The sequence below is a fragment of the Dendrobates tinctorius genome, unplaced genomic scaffold, assembly GCF_039654945.1.
Source record: "Dendrobates tinctorius isolate UK_male_01 unplaced genomic scaffold, ASM3965494v1 ptg000158l, whole genome shotgun sequence".
Taxonomy (NCBI): domain Eukaryota; kingdom Metazoa; phylum Chordata; class Amphibia; order Anura; family Dendrobatidae; genus Dendrobates; species Dendrobates tinctorius.
Genome location: NW_027361825.1, coordinates 16718402 through 16739153, shown reverse-complemented (window position 1 = coordinate 16739153; position 20752 = coordinate 16718402). Strand labels below are relative to the sequence as shown.

The 20752-nt window shown below is 45.6% G+C and overlaps 1 protein-coding gene across 3 annotated transcripts in view; it reads right to left on the bottom strand.

The window, feature by feature from the left end:
• LOC141051891 (adenosine deaminase domain-containing protein 2-like) overlaps positions 1-20752 on the bottom strand; it is a 124976-nt gene that overhangs the window by 20506 nt on the left and 83718 nt on the right. The window lies entirely within an intron of this gene.

Here is a 20752-nt window from a genome sequence, read left to right as displayed (position 1 = left end):
GTGCATGGATAAGGTGTTATTTGAGCATGCTTGTGTACTAACCGGGTGTCTTTGGTGTGCTTGAATAATGTGATCAAGTCCCCGTGGCTGCATGTCTCATGGCTGTAAGACATCTGCAACACATGCAGGGATTACATGTTTGTTAGACAATCCCTGCATTTGCTGAGCCATTGAACAGCCGCAAGACATGCAGCATACATATTTTTGAGAATGCCGAAGACAATCTGTTAGCACCCGAGCATGCTCAGATAACACCTTATCCAGACACGTCGCTCATCAGTAAATGGTACCTCTTTTCTTAGGCTGGTTTCACACTTGCGTTTTATCGCGCAGCACATCGTGCGCTGTCAGTCGCACGCGCAATTGTCCCCTATCTTTAAAATGGCGGGCGCAGTGTCCAGCGATTGCACGCGTGCCTCAGCATTTTCGTGCGCTGCGCATTTTCCAGGTGTGCGACCAGACGCGCCGGACGCTACATGTTGCATTTTTTGTTCAGCCCAACATCGATAAAAAAAAATCGCATGCACGTGTGTGCGCACGCAATGCGCAAAAAAAATAGCATTACAGTCTATGGGGTTGCTGACGTGCGCTGTGAAATGCGCACGTCAGCGCTTTGTGAGCGCGCGCGCTTTCAGAGTAAACAATGTCTAATTTTTAGGTTTAATATACCCCCCTAAACAAGCAACATAAAAGAAGGGGTCTGTAGTGCCACATCATTACTCTCCAGACAGACTGCATGAGAAGCAAGGCAAGGAAAACACCCACCCAACTAGAGACCATCCACTACTTTGGAGAACACAGCAGCTGTAATGTGAGTATTCTAAAATCAATGTATGTGAGCCTGTCCTTTAAAATATGTAATGTAATGTTTTTTTTTTTGGTCTTCCAGCATGTCTTCTGGATCCCAATACAGTCCTTCCAGGCAAGAATTGGAAGAAGCAGAGCGTGAGGTGAGGATTTTGCTGCCTTTGTGCAAGTATACCTGCCTCTAGAAATGGGTAAATATTTCTGTTCTTTTACAGACCTCAGCATCAGACCAGGCAAGTGAGCCGGAACAGCGGGAGCAGTGTACACAAGTCTCGGCGGCGAGGAGATGCAATGTAAGTATCCAGTCTTTCAAGTTTACTTTTTTTTGTAAACTATTTTTTCTAGTCCTGTTTTTCAGTCCTGTTTTTCATCCTCCATATCTTTTTTTTTTTAGTATATCATCTCCACAATTTCCACGATTATAAATGTATTTCTTTTGTAGGTTCCACAACGGGGTGAAGATATGCATATTGACAACGAGCACCTGATCAGCCTTGTCCAGGAGCATGTCCCGTTGTGGTGAGCCGGCAGCTCTGGAATGAGGTGGCAGCAGCGTTGATGGAGGGCTGGGACAGCGCCTCTGCAGCTTCAAAAAAGGCGTTTAGTATTTCCCTGTCGTGTGATGCCGCATTGACTCTTGCTGCTGAAGATACTTGTGTGTTTACTGCAAGATATATTTTTGCAGTAAACACACAAGTGTCCTCCGGTTCAATAGTGAATGCATTGTGTATTGCCATGCTGTATTGTTCCTGCTTACACTCTTGATGCTGGAGATACTTGTGTGTTTACTGCAAGATATATTCTTGCAGTAAACATACAAGTGTCCTCAGGTTCAATAGTGAATGCATTGTGTATTGTCATGCTGTATTGTTCCTGCTTACACTCTTGATGCTGGAGATACTTTTTTACTTTTTCAACAGTGAACAAAGTCCGCACACGTTGGCGCTCAATGAAGGACCGCTTCAACACAGATGTTCGCGCTGAGGGACAGGTTCGCAGTGGGTCAGCGGCAAGGACCAGAACAAAGTACCGATATCACCGTGCGTTGGAATTCTACGACCGGTCCTTGCCACCAGAATGTAAGTATAAAAATTTTTATTTTTTTTATTGAACATAATTGGTGCTTTTATATTCCACAGCTGATGCTTCTTGAAAATGCATGATAGTAAAGTTTTACTTTTCTTTCCACAGCACCTGGAGCAGCACCCTGCAACCTGTCCCAGAAGCGGTTCTTCATTGATCGACCTCGGACCCGTCCCAGCCATCCGACAGCCAGGAAGCAACTTGCAGGTCAGCAACACAGAGAGCTGGTGACCAGGAAGCTGGTACATCAGGTGTTCCCCTGACCCAGGTCTCTGCCACTGGTTATGTGGGCACTACTGTTATGATTGAGTCACCGTAGGAGGCAAAAATAGAAATGCTAGCTAAGTCCAAGAAAACCAGAGAAGTTGGCAGCTATCGGATTGCAGACCCCTGAACCTATCAACACAACTAGCAGTAGCCGTGGGGGGCTCCTACGATGCCCTAGGCCCCTCGATCACAGCCGGAGGACTACATAGCCTAAAGACAGAAAGGGAAATCTAAACTGCCCCAGAGCAGACCCCAAAGTAAAAGGCAGCCCCCCACATATAATGACGGTGAAGCAAGAAGAAAGAACAAAACACAGACAGAAAGATAGACTGAGCAAAGATGGGGCCCACGCTAGCTTAGATAGGAAAGGACAGGAAGGCTGCTGTCTGCAATCTGTGAAAAACCCTATGAAAATAAGAGCCAACAAACTGACAGTAAAAAAGGCCCTGAAGACGCTAGGCTTCAAAAAAGCTATGTCAGTACTCAGGAATATTCTGAAGACAGAGCAACAGGCAAAAGGAGATTCAGCTAACCCCAGCAGGGAATGGCAGAAAGCCAGAAAAGCAAGGAAAACAAAACACTAATGCAAAAAGGCAAAGCAGAAATCTTAGCTTTAGATGAGCAGGAATCAGACTGGTTTCCTAGAAGTCCACAGAGAAATCACCCGCAGGCCAGAAGGGCGTCGGCAGCCTTATATCCAGTCATTAACTCCACTCAGCCAGTCATCATCAGCCCCAGGTGTTTGACAATCAGGCTCACTACCTTTCTTCACCAGAAGAGGGAGTTCCTCGGGCCTCAGTAGTGAAGGGGAAAATGAACTCACAACAGTACCTCCCCCTTCAGAAGGGGTCACCGAACCCTCAACCACGCCACCAGGGCGATCAGGGTGAGCCCGATGAAAGGCACGCACCAATCGTTTGGCATGAATATCAGAGGCAGAGACCCAGGAATTATCCTCCTGACCATAACCCTTCCACTTAACCAAATACTGGAGTCTCCGTCTAGCCAGACGGGAATCCAGTACTTTCTCTACCACATATTCCATGTTACCTTCAACCAATACAGGGTCTGGAGGTGCAACCCCCGGAACAACAGGTTCAACAAACCTCTTCAACAAAGATTTATGGAACACATTATGGATTTTAAATGTGACAGGAAGAGCCAAACGAAAAGAGACCGGATTAATAATCTCCAAAATCTTGTAAGGTCCAATAAATCTAGGCTTAAACTTAGGAGAAGCCACCTTCATAGCAATATTTTTTGATGATAACCACACCATATCACCAACCTTAAATTGGGGACCAATGGTCCAATGTCGGTTGGAAAACCGCTGGGCCTTTTCCTGGGAGAGAGATAACTTATCCACCACTTGGTCCCAGATCTGGTGCATTCTCTCCACCACAGTGTCAACCCCTGGGCAGGCAGAGGGCTCCACCTGCCCTGAAGAAAATAGAGGATGAAACCCAAAGTTACAAAAAAAAGGAGACATCAAAGTGGCAGAACTAGCTCTATTATTTAAAGCAAATTCGGCCAAGGGCAAAAATGAAACCCAATCATCCTGATCAGCAGAAATAAAACATCTCAAATATGACTCCAAGGTCTGGTTTGTTCTCTCTGTCTGCCCATTGGTCTGAGGGTGAAAAGCAGAGGAGAAGGACAACTGAATTCCCAGCTTGGAACAGAAAGTTCTCCAAAATCTAGACACAAACTGGACTCCTCTGTCAGATACAATGTTCTCAGGAATCCCGTGCAAGCGAACCACCTGTTGTAAAAACAGGGGCACCAATTCAGAGGATGACGGCAACTTAGGGAGTGGTACAAGATGAACCATCTTAGAGAACCTATCACAAATCACCCAAATAACAGTCATCCTTTGAGAGACAGGCATATCAGAGATGAAATCCATTGAAATATGGGTCCATGGCCTCTTGGGGACAGGCAAAGGCATCAACAACCCACTAGAGCGAGAACACGATTTAGACCGGGAGCACGTCCCACAGGACTGCACAAAATTCCTGACATCACGAGACAAGGAGGGCCACCAAAAAGACCGACTCACCAGATCTCTAGTACCAAAAATACCTGGATGACCAGCCAATGCAGAGCAATGAACTTCAGACATCACTCTCTTCTTCCACTGGTCAGGAACATACAACTTTCCACTGGGACAATGCTCAGGTTTGTCCTCCTGGAACTCTTCCAGAGCACGTCTCAAATCGGGCGAGATGGCAGAAAGAACTACCCCTTCGCCTAAGATGGTAGCAGGCTTGGTCACCACAGGAGAATCAGCAAAGAAGCTCCTAGAGAGGGCATCAGCCTTGACATTCTTAGTTCCAGGAAGAAAAGAAACCACAAAATCAAAACGTGTAAAAAACAAGGCCCACCTAGCCTGTCTAGGGTTCAAGCGCTTAGCCGACTCTAGGTAAATCAAATTCTTGTGGTCAGTGAGGACCACGACTTGATGCTTAGCTCCCTCCAACCAATGTCTCCACTCCTCAAATGCCCATTTCATGGCTAACAGTTCCCGATTCCCCACATCATAGTTACGTTCAGATGGAGAGAACTTTCGGGAAAAGAAAGCACAGGGATTAATTTTAGATGTTACAGGATCCTTTTGGGACAAAACAGCTCCTGCACCAATCTCAGAAGCATCCACCTCTACCTGGAACGGAAGTGAGACATCAGGTTGCCGCAAAACCGGGGCGGAGGTGAATCTTCGCTTCAGCTCCTGAAAGGAAGAAACAGCCTCCGGAGACCAATTTAACACATCAGCACCCTTCTTAGTCAAATCAGTCAATGGCTTGGCAATACTAGAAAATTTTGCTATAAATTTCCGATAAAAATTAGCAAAACCCAAAAACTTCTGGAGGGCCTTCAAAGAAGTGGGCTGAACCCAATCGTAAATGGCCTGTACCTTGGCCGGGTCCATTTCAATAGGTGACGGGGACAAAATAAATCCCAAAAAAGAAATCCTCTGTACTCCAAAAAGGCATTTAGATCCTTTGACATACAGGGAATTCTCCCTCAAGATCCGGAACACAGTCCGAATATGTTCCACGAGAATCCCAATCCTTGGAGAAGATCAAAATATCATCCAGATAGATAATCAAAAATTTATCGACAAAATCTCGGAAAATATCGTTCATGAAGCACTGGAAGACAGAAGGGGCATTAGTGAGCCCAAAAGGCATCACCAGGTACTCAAAATGTCCCTCCGGAGTATTAAACGCCGTCTTCCATTCATCCCCATGCTTAATGCGAATAAGATTATACGCCCCCCTGAGGTCAAGCTTGGTAAACCAGCAAGCACCTTTAACTCTGGAGAATAGATCAGAAATCAGGGGTAACGGATACTGATATTTAACAGTAATTTTGTTGAGAGCACGATAATCAATACAAGGTCTTAATGATCCATCCTTTTTGGCTACAAAAAAAAAACCGGCACCTAAGGGTGACGAGGATGGTCTAATATGACCCTTCTCCAACGCCTCCTTAATATAGGATCGCATAGCCTCGTGCTCGGGTACAGATAAATTGAAGAGCCGACCCTTGGGAAATTTACACCCCGGGCTCAGTTCAATAGCACAGTCATAACTCCTATGAGGAGGCAGAGACGCAGACTCATTCTCACTAAATACATCATAAAAGTCCGCCAAATAATCAGGAACATCATGCGACTGAGGAGAGGTGGAAAACACTGGAGCCTCACTAAAGGCACACCGACAACCCCAACTCACCACAGACACAGATTTCCAATCCAAAACTGGATTATGAATTTGTAACCAGGGAAACCCCAGAACAATAGTATCATGCAGATTATGTAACACCAAAAACCTGCAATTTTCTTGATGGTCTGGGGACCCGCATTACCACCTGGGTCCAAAACTAAGGTTTATTTTTAGCCAAAGGAGTAGCATCAATCCCCCTCAAAGGGATAGGCGTCTGCAGAGGTGTCATCGGAAATCCACAACGTTTAGCAAAATCCAAGTCCATTGGGTTTAGAGCTGCTCCCGAATCCACAAAAGCCTTGGCGGAAAATCTGGACAGGGAGCAGATCAGAGTAATAGCCAGAAGAAACTTAGGTTGAACACCACAAACAGAAAACGTGTGTGCAAAGCGTTTCTCGCATTTAGGACAGACAGAAATAATATGCGAGGCATCTCCACAGAAAAAACACAAGTTATTACGCCTTCTGAACTCCTGACGCTGCTCTCTGGAAAAAACTCTATCACATTGCATAGGTTCAGACATCTGTTCAACAGGTGGCAACACCTCTCGTGCAGCTCTGTGTTCGCGTAAACGCCGATCAACCTGAATAGCTAAAGACATAGAATCGTCAAGACCAGAGGGAACAGGAAATCCCACCATAGTATCTTTTACGGCTTCTGACAACCCCTTCCGAAAGAGAGCAGCCAAGGCATTATCATTCCAGGTAGTAAGTACTGCCCACTTTCGGAATTTTTGACAGTACAATTCTGCAAAATCACGACCCTGGTTCAATGCCAGCAGGGTCTTTTCAGCCTGATCAATGGCATTAGGTTCGTCATACAACAACCCCAAGGCCTGAAAAAATGCGTTCACATTAGTCAGAATAGGATCATCTGGTTTCAAAGAAAACGCCCAATCCTGGGGATCACCACGCAGCAAAGAGATGACAATTTTAACCTGCTGCGCGGAGCTCCCTGACGAGTTAGGCTTCAAGGCAAAAAATAATTTACAATTATTTTTGAAATTCAAAAATTTAGACCGATCCCCAAAAAATACATCAGGTGTAGGAATCTTTGGTTCAGCAGCATGTGAATGAGCAAGGTAGGCGGAAATTCCCCGCACTTCCGCAGCAAGCTGCTCCACACGATCAGACAATTGCTTCATCTCCATTGAGAGAAAAAAAAATTCCCCCTACGGCCTCAGAGATATAGAGGAAAAAATATACACACTTTTTTTTTTACAATTCTTTCCTGCTATTGAGTACCCTAGAATCTGCGGTATGGCGGGTGATTCTGTTATGATTGAGTCACCGTAGGAGGCAAAAATAGAAATGCTAGCTAAGTCCAGAAAACCAGAGAAGTTGGCAGCTATCGGATTGTAGACCCCTGAACCTATCAACACAACTAGCAGTAGCCGTGGGGGGCTCCTACGATGCCCTAGGCCCCTCGATCACAGCCGGAGGACTACATAGCCTAAAGACAGAAAGGGAAATCTAAACTGCCCCAGAGCAGACCCCAAAGTAAAAGGCAGCCCCCCACATATAATGACGGTGAAGCAAGAAGAAAGAACAAAACACAGACAGAAAGATAGACTGAGCAAAGATGGGGCACACGCTAGCTTAGATAGGAAAGGACAGGAAGGCTGCTGTCTGCAATCTGTGAAAAACCCTATGAAAATAAGAGCCAACAAACTGACAGTAAAAAAGGCCCTGAAGACGCTAGGCTTCAAAAAAGCTATGTCAGTACTCAGGAATATTCTGAAGACAGAGCAACAGGCAAAAGGAGATTCAGCTAACCCCAGCAGGGAATGGCAGAATCCAGAAAAGCAAGGAAAACAAAACACTAATGCAAAAAGGCAAAGCAGAAATCTTAGCTTTAGATGAGCAGGAATCAGACTGGTTTCCTAGAAGTCCACAGAGAAATCACCCGCAGGCCAAAAGGGCGTCGGCAGCCTTATATCCAGTCATTAACTCCACTCAGCCAGTCATCATCATCAGCCCCAGGTGTTTGACAATCAGGCTCACTACCTTTCTTCACCAGAAGAGGGAGTTCCTCGGGCCTCAGTAGTGAAGGGGAAAATGAACTCACAACACACTACCCACCAGCGGCAGAGGGCCTCGGACAGGCCTGTCTTGCTCGAGTTCATGCACTTGAGCGAGGCCTTTCATGCCAGCCTCAAGTCGCTGTCCGAAAGAGTGGAAAGTGGTTTTTCACTAATGGAACGTGGTTTTAACCACATGGAATACCTCTTCCACTCTTCCGAACAGCGCCTTGACCGGCTGGAGGCCGACCTCAATAGAGCATCGCACCATTTCTTTAGTAAAATTGAACGGGGCATAGCGGATCACCTTCGTCCTGAGCAACAGCTGAATGTGTTACACGCCTGCAACACTGCTTACTTGCAGGCTATGCAGCAGAATCAGTACGTGCAGCACTCAGTGGTGTCATTCCCACCTGTGCCACCACTGACTCGCTTCACCACAGTACCAACTTCTGCTGCATACCACTGCACGGCCACCTGCATTCCTAGCCAAGCCGGACACCACTATACAACACCAATGCCGAGTGCTGCTGGATACTCCACCCCCGTCACCACCATGGCAAGCGCTGCTCCTGTCTGGAGCACCAGTACTGCCACCGTTACGTCATCTTGGCGCACCAACAGTGCAAAATCAGCTTGGGCCACCGCCACCAGTTCTCCTGTTCGGAGCACAGAGACACCATCATCTCTGGATTGGAGCACCGCCACTTCTCATCATCAGTATGGGAGCACTGCCACAACTCCTCATCATTCCAGGAGCACCTCCACCACTCATCAGAGGAGCACCGCCACCACTTCTCATCGGAGCACTGCCACCACTCCTCTTCAGAGGAGCACCGCCACATCTCCTCATAGAAGCACCGCCACCACTCATCTTCAGAGGAGCACCGCCAGCGCTTCGCCTCCTCGGAGCACTGCCACCACGCCTCATCAGAAAAGCACCGCCACCACTTCGCCTAGTCGGAGCACCGCCACCACTTCTCCCACCAGAAGCACTGCGAACACTTCTCCTTGTATGAGCACCGACACCACATGTTCTCCTTCAAGGAGTACCGCCAGCGCCACCACCGAGCAGCAAAGGGGAGACCCACATTCAATCTTTTTTTCATCACAGGCACAGTCCACCATCTGTAGGCGGTCATCCAAAGTAAGGCGGTCCTACGGTGTTAGTCAATCCAGGCAGGTGACTCCTGCCCCAAAGAAGAGAAAGCAACAAAAGACTTTGTTTGTCAGTCCCCCCTCTCCTTCCAATGTTTCTCAAACTGCCTCCGTTTCCATCCATGATCTCCCTTCCCTCAGTACTTTAGTAGCCCCTTCACCTAGAACCCCTTCCTCAATTTCCAGCCGTTCCTCGTCTCTCAACACCCCCAAAGTATCCCACTCTTCCCCCAAACGTCCTTCCAAAGAAAAATCTTTTTTTTTCTTAAAAAAAAATAAAATGTGCCATTTTTCCTTGGTCAAAAAAAGGTTTGTTTGATGTGTCTTTCGCCACCTACACACACTGCGCCGTACATTTAGCGTTTTTGTCCATTACTGACACGTTTCGAGTGTCAATCTTGGAGCTATGTGTAGTCAAAAACATAAATCTATAGGACTTGTATTTTCCCCAAGTCTCTTCAGTCAGGTAATAGCACTGACTGAAGAGAGGATGGTGTTGAGTGAAAGGCCTAGCTATTGTTACCTTGCCTTGTATCATAAACAGTTAAATGACTATGGTGTGTTTTAGCATCATTTAACTTTTTGTGATACAATCCAAGTTTATTCTAGATAGCCCTTGTAATTAACCTCATCCTCTATTCAGTGTGTGTTGATAAACTGAGGAGATGGGGAAAATACACACCATATGTACACTACCCTGCCCTTGTATCATAACTATCACACCTGGGCAGGTGAATACACGAGTTTTAACCAGCATCGTCGCTTCGATCTGCATATATTTCACTCAGACTGTAGCGATGCTGCAGTTAACCTCCTATGTGTATTCTCCTGACAATGCTGATAACCTTCCGAATGTCTGGATACGTTAATTTTGGCGTCCTCACTTCAGCATGACACCAGGCCTGGGTATTGTAGAAGTTGTATCAACTTTATCATGTATACAGGCTTGCGTTCAAACTGGCCACAGTGATGATAATACAAATAATATTGAGGCTGTGTGCCCACGATGCGATTTTTAAGCGATTTTGCCGCGATTTTCGGCGCAAAAACGTTTAAAAATCTTGTACAGAACACACCCCATGCATTCCTATGGCATTCCGCACATGCTGTGCTAATGCTGCGCTATTTTCCGTGGCGGAATCGCATTGCGGAAAAAATTGCAGCATGCTCATTCTTTTTTGCGGAATCGCAAAGAATTGCAGCGATTCCACACCCATAGGAATGCATGGAAACCGCTTACTTCCCGCATGTGGCTATGCCCACCATGCGCGAAGTTAAGCGTCTCATGTGCGGTTGTTACCCACGGTGTGGAGGAGAGGAGACTGTCCTCTAGGCCCTGGGTACCATACCCCTGTAAAAAAAGAATAAAAAATAGGGGTATATTTACCTTCCGGCGACGCGCAGCCTTCCCGGGCCTCAGCGTTCCCAGTAATGCCTTGCGGCAAGGTCCTGTAATGACGCAGTCTCGTGTCACTCTAGCGGTCTCGTGAGATCGCTATAGCAACGCGAGAGCAACGTCATCACAGGTCTCGCAAGGCATCGCTGGGAACGGGAGCGTCGCTGAGACTGCGCGGGACGTCGGAAGGTAAATATACCCCGATTTTTTATTTTTTTTTATTATTTTTTACATTCTATCTTTTACTATTGATGCCGCATAGGCGGCCTCCATAGTAAAAAGCTGGTCACACTTGTCAAACACTATGTTTGACGAGTGTGACCAACCTGTCAATCACTCTCCAAGCGATGCTTCAAATCGCTTGGAAAGTGCTTGAATATCGCACGCGAAAATCGTGGCAAAATCGCGAAAATAATCGCGGTAAAATCGCGCGGGGAAAAAAACGTGCGATTTCTGGGAAGGAGTCTGGTTTTCAGTGTCCGGATTAAAACGCTACGTGGGCACATAGCCTGATAGTCACAGCGTTAGGTCTCATAAATAGTTTGGGATCCTACTGCTTTCTAAAATCAATAAAATTAACATCATGCCAGGTGACACAAATATTAGTTGTATTATCTCCACCGTCGCATCCCATTGAACTCAAAGTGTAAAGATAATAAAGATCATACAAGTTGTGTGTATGTATAGTCACCTGGTCTTGAGTACTATTAAATTCAGGACTCACAAAACCCAGCATCATGAATTCACTGGTACACCTGGTCAGTTGATTAGTGTATTGAAGTGTAAGAAGACAGAGTGCACTCGGTAGAGCTATCAACACAGGTTTTTTATTAACATACGCACAAAAGTAAACTTTGTTACACCATTTGCTCTTGCCAGACCATGCATCCTACATCTGAGTTGAAGTAGGCCGCAAATTGGTCTCTCATTTGGCCAACTTCAACGGATGACCTGAGAGAGTGCTGAGTAAATTCAGGCAAGGGGTTAGGAGTGGCATCATCGAGCTCAAAGTCCGCGTGCTCTCTAACCATGACAAAATTGTGCAGAACCACACAGGCCTTCACCACCTCATCCACTGTTTCCAGTTTCAGATTAATGGCTGTGCTGAGAATGCGCCATCTAGAGACAAGTATACCAAAGGCACACTCCACAGTTCTTCTGGCCCTGGTCAGCCTGTAATCAAAGATTTTTTTTGTGTGAGCCAGGTCACAGCTGGAGTAGGGTTTGAGCAGGTTTTGGCACATCTGGAATGCCTCATCACCAACCATTACATAGGGCTGTGGCGGACCTTCGGTGTTGGGAAGAGGCCGTGGCATGGGGAAATTGAACTGGTTCCCATACAACCTCCGGCCCATGTCAGAGTTCTTAAAAGCCTGGGAGTCATTCCCACGGCTTAATGCCCCAATGTCTACTGCAACAAACTTACAGTCTGCATCAGAAATGGCCATGCGTACTGTAGAGAAGTACTTTTTATAGTTATAGTATTCTGATCCAGTTCTTTTTGGTTTTATAATCCTGATGTGTTTCCCATCCACCGCACCCAGTTTGGGAAATTGCAGACTGTCCAGAATTTTTCAGCTATTTCCATCCACTTTTCCATAGTGGGCAGGGGCACAAATTCGGGACAGAGAACGTCCCACAAAGCCCGGCAGGTGTCTGCAACTATTCCAGAAAAGGTGGATATTCCAAGCCGGTACTGGAAGTGGAGTGAAGAGAGGGTCTCTCCAGTAGCCAGGAATCTGTGATACAAAGAAACAACAAAAAATAACATTTGTGTATAGGGATTTTTACAACACCCAAAAAAAAAAATTAAAAAAAATAAAAATAAAGGCATAACAATAAATATGCAGCCTTTTCTTTACTACATGGCATAAAAATAATGCTGCAGCCTTTGGTTAAGTACATGGAAGAACAATAATTCTGCCAGCTTAGGACTAGTACATCTCAGAACAAATAAAATTATGCAGGCATTGGTTTTGCAATACTACGTACCGTAATGTGACCAGGAGCCGTTCTTCGGGAGGAATCGCACGACGGAGCTGTGTGTCCTGTCTCCGGATGGCATCTTGGACCCGACCAAGCAAATACCTTAAGTTTTCCGTGTGTAATCAGTAAATTTATCAGGGTTTGCCTGTAGCTCGCTGTAGAGGGTGTGGTACGCTCCACGGCTCTCACGGAGTTCAATAATCGGATGTATCCACAAATGCCGTCGCTGCCGTCTTCGCTGTCTCTCTCTCTCCCTTTGTTGATGGCAAGCAACTGCATAAGCCTGAGCCATCCTGATGTCCAGATCCAAGTTGAAGTAAAAACTCTTCCAGCTCAGATCCATGTCGTCAAAATAAAAAGCAAGAAAATGTGATGAATTTATAGCTGTAAACAGGGTCTATATAAAGAATTCCCATAACAGACGCCCAGTGCTGTCCCATTGGTGGAGTCTGTTGCACTGATTGGTCAAGGATTTTCCTCCTGTGATTGTCACACCATGCGCATAAAAAACGCAAACGCATGAAAAAACGCTTGAAAACGCATACAAAAGCTGCGTTTTTGGCTTGATGCGACAAAAAAAAAACAGCATTTACAAGCGTTTGTATGCGTTTTTGTAACGTGTTTGATGTGCGCACCAAATGCTGCGCAAAAAACGCTAGTGTGAAACTAGCCTTATATACCCGTTTTTCCATATTTAGAAACCAGTTTATTTTATTAGTGTATTCCTTTTCTTTCTGGGTCCTAGTATCCAACAAATGTTGTACTATTAGTTTTCTCGCTAAGTTCAACATACAAGCAGAACTGGAGGTATTAGTAAAAGTCCTTTCAGCTAATATCAAACTCCCCTTGTAACTGTGCAAAGGCCTTAAACACAATGTCTGAAACTACAGTGTCTTGCGAAAGTATTCGGTCCCCTGGGACTCTTCAAACTTTTCCCACATATCATGCTTCAAACATAAAGATACCAAATGTAAATTTTTGGTGAAGAATCAACAAGTGGGACACAACTGTGAAGCTGAACGAAATTTATTGGTTATTTTAAATTTTTGTGGAAAATCAAAAACTGAAAAGTCGGGCGTGCAATATTATTCGACCCCTTTAACCCTTTAACCCCCAAGGGTGGTTTGCACATTCATGACCGGGCCAATTTTTACAATTCTGACCACTGTCCCATTATGAGGTAATAACTCTGAAACGCTTCCATGGATCCTGGTTATTCTGACATTGTTTTCTCGTGACATATTGTACTTCATGTTAATGGTAAAATTTCATTCAAATAACTTGCGTTTATTTGTGAAAAAAAACGGAAATTTGGCGAAAATTCTTAAAATTTCGCAATTTTCCAACTTTTTTATGCCCTTAAATCACAGAGATATGGCACACAAAAAACTTGATAAGTAACATTTCCCACATGTTTACTTTACATCAGCACAATTTTGGAACCAAGATTTTTTTTTTTGTTAGGAAGTTATAAGGGTTAAAAGTTGACCAGCGATTTCTCATTTTTGCAACACCATTTTATTTTTACGGACCACATCACATTTGAAGTCACTTTGAGGGGTCTATATGATAGAAAATACCCAAAAGTGACACCATTCTAAAAACTGCACCCCTTAAGGGGCTCAAAACCACATTCAAGAAGTTTATTAACCCTTTAGGTGCATCACAGGAATTTTTTGAATATTTAAAAAAATGAACATTTAACTTTTTTTCACAAAAAAAATACTTCAGGTTCAATTTTTTTTTATTTTACCAAGGGTAACAGGAGAAAATGGACTGCAAAAGTTAGTGTGCAGTTTGTCCTGAGTACGCTGATACCTGATATGTGGGGGGGACCACTGTTTCGGCGCATGGCAGTGCTCAGAAGGGAAGGAGCACCGTTTGACTTTTTCAATGCAAAATTGGCTGGAATTCAGATCGGACGCCATGTCATGTTTGGAGAGCCCCGGATGTACCTAAACAGTGGAAACCCCCCACAAGTGACCCCATTTTGGAAACTAGACCCCCCAAGGAACTAGATATGTGGTGAGAACTTTAGAACCCACAAGGGCTTCACAGAAGTTTATAACGTACAGCGGTACAATTAAAAAATCATATTTTTTCTACAAAAATTATCTTTTCACCCCCAATTTTTATTTTCCCAAGGGTAACAGGACCCTAAAAGTTATTGTGCAATTTGTCCCGAGTACGCAGATACCCGATATGTGGGTGTAAACGACTATTTGGGCGCATGGCAGAGCTTAGAAGAGAAGCAGCGCCATTTGACGTTTTTGGCTGGAATTGAGATCGGACACCATGTCGCGTTTGGAAAGCCCCTGATGTACCAAAACAGTGAAAACCCCCCACAAATGACACTATTTTGGAAACTAGACCCCCCAAGGAACTTATCTAGATGTGTGGTGAGCACTTTGAACCCCCCAGTGCTTCACAGAAGTTTATAACGACCGGGCGTGAAAATAAAAAAATCGTATTTTTTCAACAAACAATCTTTTAGTCCCCATTTTTTTTATTTTCCCAAGGGTAACAGGAGAAATTGGACCCCAAAAGTTGTTGTCCAATTTGTCCTGAATACGCTGATACCCCATATGTGGGAGAAAACTACTGTATCGGCAAACGTCGGGGCTCGGAAGGGAAGTAGTGACGTATTGGAATGCAGACTTTGATGTAATGGTCAGCAGTTGTCATGTTGCTTTTGGAGAGCCCCTGATGTACCTAAACAGTGGAAACCCCCCACAAGTGACCCCATTTTAGAAACTAGACCCCCTAAGGAACTTATCTAGATGTGTGGTGAGCACTTTGAACCCCCCAGTGCTTCACAGAAGTTTATAACATCCGGGTGTGAAAATAAAAAAATCGTATTTTTTCAACAAACATGATCTTTTAGGGGCGTGGCTATGCCGTGAACGAGTGAGGACGCCTGCAAGGAGAGTTCCTCATAATCCTGATAGATCCTGGTCCCTAGACCCCCTCCAGGCGACTCACTTGCAGCTGACTGGACCTCCTTGGTCACCGGGAGCCCCTGGGCACTCCGTGGCAGGTCGGGAGACGGCTCCTGGGAGCGGGCGGCAGGGGAGATAAGGGCGGGCAGCTGGCTCCCCACAAGGTGGCGGCCATCTCGGGCGCGCAGCTCAACTGCTGAGAGCTGCAGCGCCGGCTTCCATTGATGCACCCCCACCGGGCAGTGAAGAAAACCAGCTGACAATCTGAGGGAGCGTGCGGTGAGTGCCCTGGGAAAACGGGCCCCGCGCGGTATCCCTCTCCTCCTATCTGCTCACTGTGCCAGCTGGCGCCATTATTAAGGGAGCCCCTGTGCATCCTCCCCCACTGCGGCTGCCTCTGCGGGGCCCCCCGTCCCATAAAGATCTGAACTGTGCCTAGCTGCCATCCTTGTACTCCCTCAGGCATCCCTCTGCAGCCTGATCCATACTTAACTGTCGCTGGCCCTACTGTGGTCCCTATCTGCGGTGGGTAATACATGGATCGCACGCTTCAATTGTTTCATCAGAAGTACTGCAATCATGAGCCGACGTAAAGGGCCGGGAGCGGCGGAAAAATTGAAGGAGTTTGCTAGACCTGACCCCGCTGAAAATGCGCGGCACAATAGGAGCACATCCTCTCAAGTACAGAGCAAAAATCGCTCTCCTGGGTGTGAGGAGACGGATCAGGAGGAATTGACTCTTAAACAAGCATCTGAGCAGTTGATGCAGGCTCTCTCATTAACCAGGACATCCCTGACAGAGAAAATTGAGGATGTTTATACGGAGGTGGGGAGACTCCGTCAGGATATGCAGCCCATGAAGGGGCGCATTACGGAGGTGGAGACGAGGGTGACCAAGCTGGAAGATACCATTACACCAATGGAGGCTAAATTGACAAAGGTGGCGGGCTCCATGAATGCTTGGAAGCAGAAGGCGGATGACTTGGAAAACAATGCGCCGAAATAATATCCGTATTGTTGGACTGCCTGAGCGCTCGGAGGGTCAGCATCCTGAGCAGTTTCTGGAGGACTGGCTTAAGACCTCCCTGGGGGACGAATTCTCCTCAATGTTCGCCGTTGAAAGAGCTCACAGAGTCCCTGAGACCCCTGCCTCCGGGGGCCCCACCTCGACCATTCCTAGCACGCCTGCTCAACTGCAAGGACAGAGATACCATTTTGCGTCTTGCACGCCTAAAAAGGCCTATCAAATTTAACAATGCTATCGTTTCCATCTTTCCGGACTTCTCCGCGGAGCTGCAGAAACAGCGGGTGCGGTTCTTCGAGATCAAGAAGCGACTCAGTGACAGGAACATTGTATACTCGATGGTATATCCGGCCTGGCTCCGAGTTATCTATGAGGGCTCCTCCGTATTTTTTACAGATCCGGCGGAGGCGACTGAATGGCTCCGGTCCCATGGGAGATCCCCCTGTGAAGGAGTCCTAATGTGGCGGCTGTTTCTTCAGATTTTCTCAACTGACGGTCTAATTGGAGCTCTCCCGGCAGGTTCCCAGATGCCAGCTATACCGGACGCTGTACTCAGTGATGGTATCCCCTTGTTTATTTTTTGATGGGGGCGTAAGACTGTACGCCTATGTTATTAGGTTCCTGTTTTGCTTTTGCTTTTTCAAAAGTTTTAATTTTTGTAGTTGTTTAGAGAACGCAGCCGACGCCAAATTCTGTGTGGGCTCTCTGCACCTGGTTCGGGTACCATTATGCACCATATCCAGATAGATGGGAATGGGTTCTGAGTTGATTTGTATGACCTGGAATGTAAGAGGCATAAAAACCCCTCAAAAGAAAATTAAGGTGTTCTCACAAATCAGATATCACCGTCCTCACATTGTGGCTCTGGTGGAGACGCACCTGACCAGGGATACAGTTCGATGGGTACAGAAACCGTGGGTGCAGTGGTTTATGCATGCTTTTCACACCAGCTACTCAAGGGGAGTGTCACTGTTAATTCATAAGGATGTTCGATGGGAGGCCCGGAAAGACCCCGAGGGACGATTTGTGTTTGTACATGCGCTGATTAACTCTCAGAAATATGTCATCCTTTGTATTTATAATCCCCCTCCGGCCAATATATCAATCCTTCAGAAAGCATTGAGCTTTGCTTTGCTTTAAATTACCCAGACGCACATGTCATCTGTATGGGAGATTTTAATTTGGTCATGAATAGTCATCTTGATAAATTGAGACTGGGCAATGGAATACAGGGTGGGGTCCCCCCACCACCCCCGGACACATCCCAAGTGTCACAATTCATGACGGGTAGTGGGTGGCTAGATCTATGGAGAGTGCGCCATCCAGAGACGAGGGAATATACTTGCCACTCCTCCACTAAGCGTTCTCTGTCTCGCATAGACTACATTTTTGGGTCCAGCAGTCTGGCGGCGTGGGTGGATGATATTAAACATGGAAGCAGGGGGATTTCGAATCATAGTCCAATTATTCTCAAGCTTAAATATGGGCCATTCACTAATGGGATAGTATGGAAGCTGAATCCTTTTTGGCTGAAGTTGATAACACCCCGATAGAACGATAGATCAGTTACGTTGCTTCGTCTTGTCTCACCCCGAACCCCGAAATATTAATGTATTTTGGAATGCTCTTAAAGCTTATTTACGGGGTTGTCTATCCTCTACGATTTCTCACATTAAACGGGTGACATCGGAGGAGGATGGCGAGATGGAGCGACGTCTGAAAGACTCGGAGGCAGCCTATATATCGGATCAAACTAACAGTAATAGGGTAGAATGGCTGACCGCTCAAAGGTTATATGTTCAATACACTGACACCAAATCGAAACGTAAATAATTTTTTGCCCGGCAGTCTTATTTTGAAATGGGGAATCAGGCAAGTAAGTTTCTGGCCTACTTAGTAAGACAGCATAATGCAACTAACACAATTCTTCAAATTCGCGATTCAGGTGGTACTTTGGTCTCCTCAACTGAGGAGATACTAAAATGCTTTTCTGATTATTATGGTTCATTGTACAGTTCTAAGACGGATGTGGATGGTCCGGAGTGTTTAAATTTGTTAGACATAGAGTTTCTTACGCTAAATCCTACCCAGCAGGCCTTTATGGATGCTGAGTTTACTCTGGAAGAGGTAGAGGACGCCATAAAAGACATGGCCTCCGGGAAGGCACCTGGGCCGGATGGATTTCCTGTGGAGTTATATAGGAAATATCAGGATATACTAGCGCCCCTTTTGTTGACACTGTTTCGTGGGATTTGGGAGGGGGGATGCATGCCGGAGTCCTTTTATGAGGCCAATATAATAGTTCTTAAAAAGGAGGGGAAGGACCCTTTAGATTGTGGATCTTACAGGCCTATATCACTAGTAAATGTAGATTATAAAATTTTTACAAAAATTTTGGCCAAAAGAGTAAATTCAGTTATATTAGATCTTGTACACCCTGATCAGATGGGTTTCATGCCGGGTAAGAGCGCTTCCTTAAATATCAGACGAGTCCAGTCAGTGGCCCAATATAGCTCTCTGGTATCGGATAATGAATGGGCATTGGCATCGCTGGATGCAGCCAAGGCCTTTGACTCGCTTGAATGGCCTTTTCTCCGTGCATGTTTGCAGAAATATGGATTTGGTGTTAGATTCCAAAAATGGATTAATGTTTTATACATGAAGCCTAAGGCCCGAGTCATCGTAAATAACTCCATATCCAAATAATTTTCACTATATAGGGGAGCTCGTCAGGGGTGTCCCCTTTCCCCGGCCCTTTTTTCTCTTGCTATTGAGGCACTGGCAATTCGTATAAGATCCTTCCCTGGTATTGCTGGTATAGAAATAGCAGGTTGGACAGATACCTTAGGCCTATATGCTGACGATATGGTGATATTTATGGACAAAGCGGAGGAGACCCTAACAAGAATGATCACTACTATAAATAAATTCAGTACATATTCTGGCCTATACATAAATTGGGAGAAATCTGCATTGATGCCTCTTTCACATGCTCCGATGCCACGACTTGAAGACTCTCTCCTTATTGCCCATTGTAACCAGTTTTAAATATTTGGGTGTTTATATCTCTAAGGGTAGTAAATTTGATCTACAACTCAATATACAACCATTGCTGGAGACGGTCAGAGATAAATTCGCGATTTGGGGTATACTTCCACTGTCTGTAGCCGGACGTATTAATTTAATTAAAATATTACTCCCCAAGCTTAGCTACTTTCTTCAACATAGTGCGGTGGTGGTGCCCAAATCCTTTTTTGCTAATCTAAATTCCCAAACTACATCCTTTATTTGGGGGAAGGCCAGGCCCAAACTTAAACTAGCCAATCTGCAGAGACCCAAGAGGGGAGGGGGGGCAGCGTTACCAGATTTCTTTTTATATTATCTAGCTGGACAGGCCAAGGCCATAAGTACATGGATGCCTGGAGGTCACCTCCCGAATTCTGAGAGTCATCTACTTCATGCTGCAGGGACTGGTTGTCCACTAGGTTTTTTGGAAATGAGGAAAATAAATGTCTCGAGACTGTTGCCTCTGCTTCGTCTGGCACGATCGATATGGAGACAGATTAAAGGGGCGGTTAGATTTGGGGATATTATAGCTGAAATGCCTCTGTGGAATAATGACTACCTCCCGGTGCTACGTGAACATCCATCCGCTGGGTTCAGTATAATGTCTCTACGATAAGTGATCTATATGATCGTGGAACATTGGTATCCTTTGAGCAATTACAAGTCAATCGCAGTGTCCCGAGATCCCAGTTTTTCCGTTATCTACAACTAAGATCAGCCTTCCATTCGCACATGAGATGTATGGGTATAGATAATGCCATTTCGTCTCTACCCCTGATAGGGATTCTCAAATCACAGGGCCCTCAGGGTCTCATCTCCTCTCTATATACATATCTGTTGTCAGTGGGAACAGAATGTGCCTTAGATTCCGTTAAGAAGAAATGGGAGAGGCTCATCCCAGATACACAGGGTGAAGAATGGGAAGAAATCCTGGAGTCACCAATTTGGGTGTCTCCGTCTGCCAACAACAGGATGATACAATTGTATATTATTAATCAATCATACTTGACTCCAATTCGACTCTCTAAGATGGGCCGATACCCGTCATTGGAATGTTTGAGATGTCATTCAATAGATGCAGATTTTATTCATATGATCTGGTGCTGTCCTGTTGTTGCAAAATACTGGAGGGAGGTAACATCATTACTAACATCTTTGGTACAAACTCCAGTTCCCCTTGAGCCACTGATTTGTCTGTTTGGAGTGTGGGATTAGGAGGCTTGGGGTCATTATGTTAGGATTTTTCTACGGGAGACACTGTTCATGGCACGGAAGATAC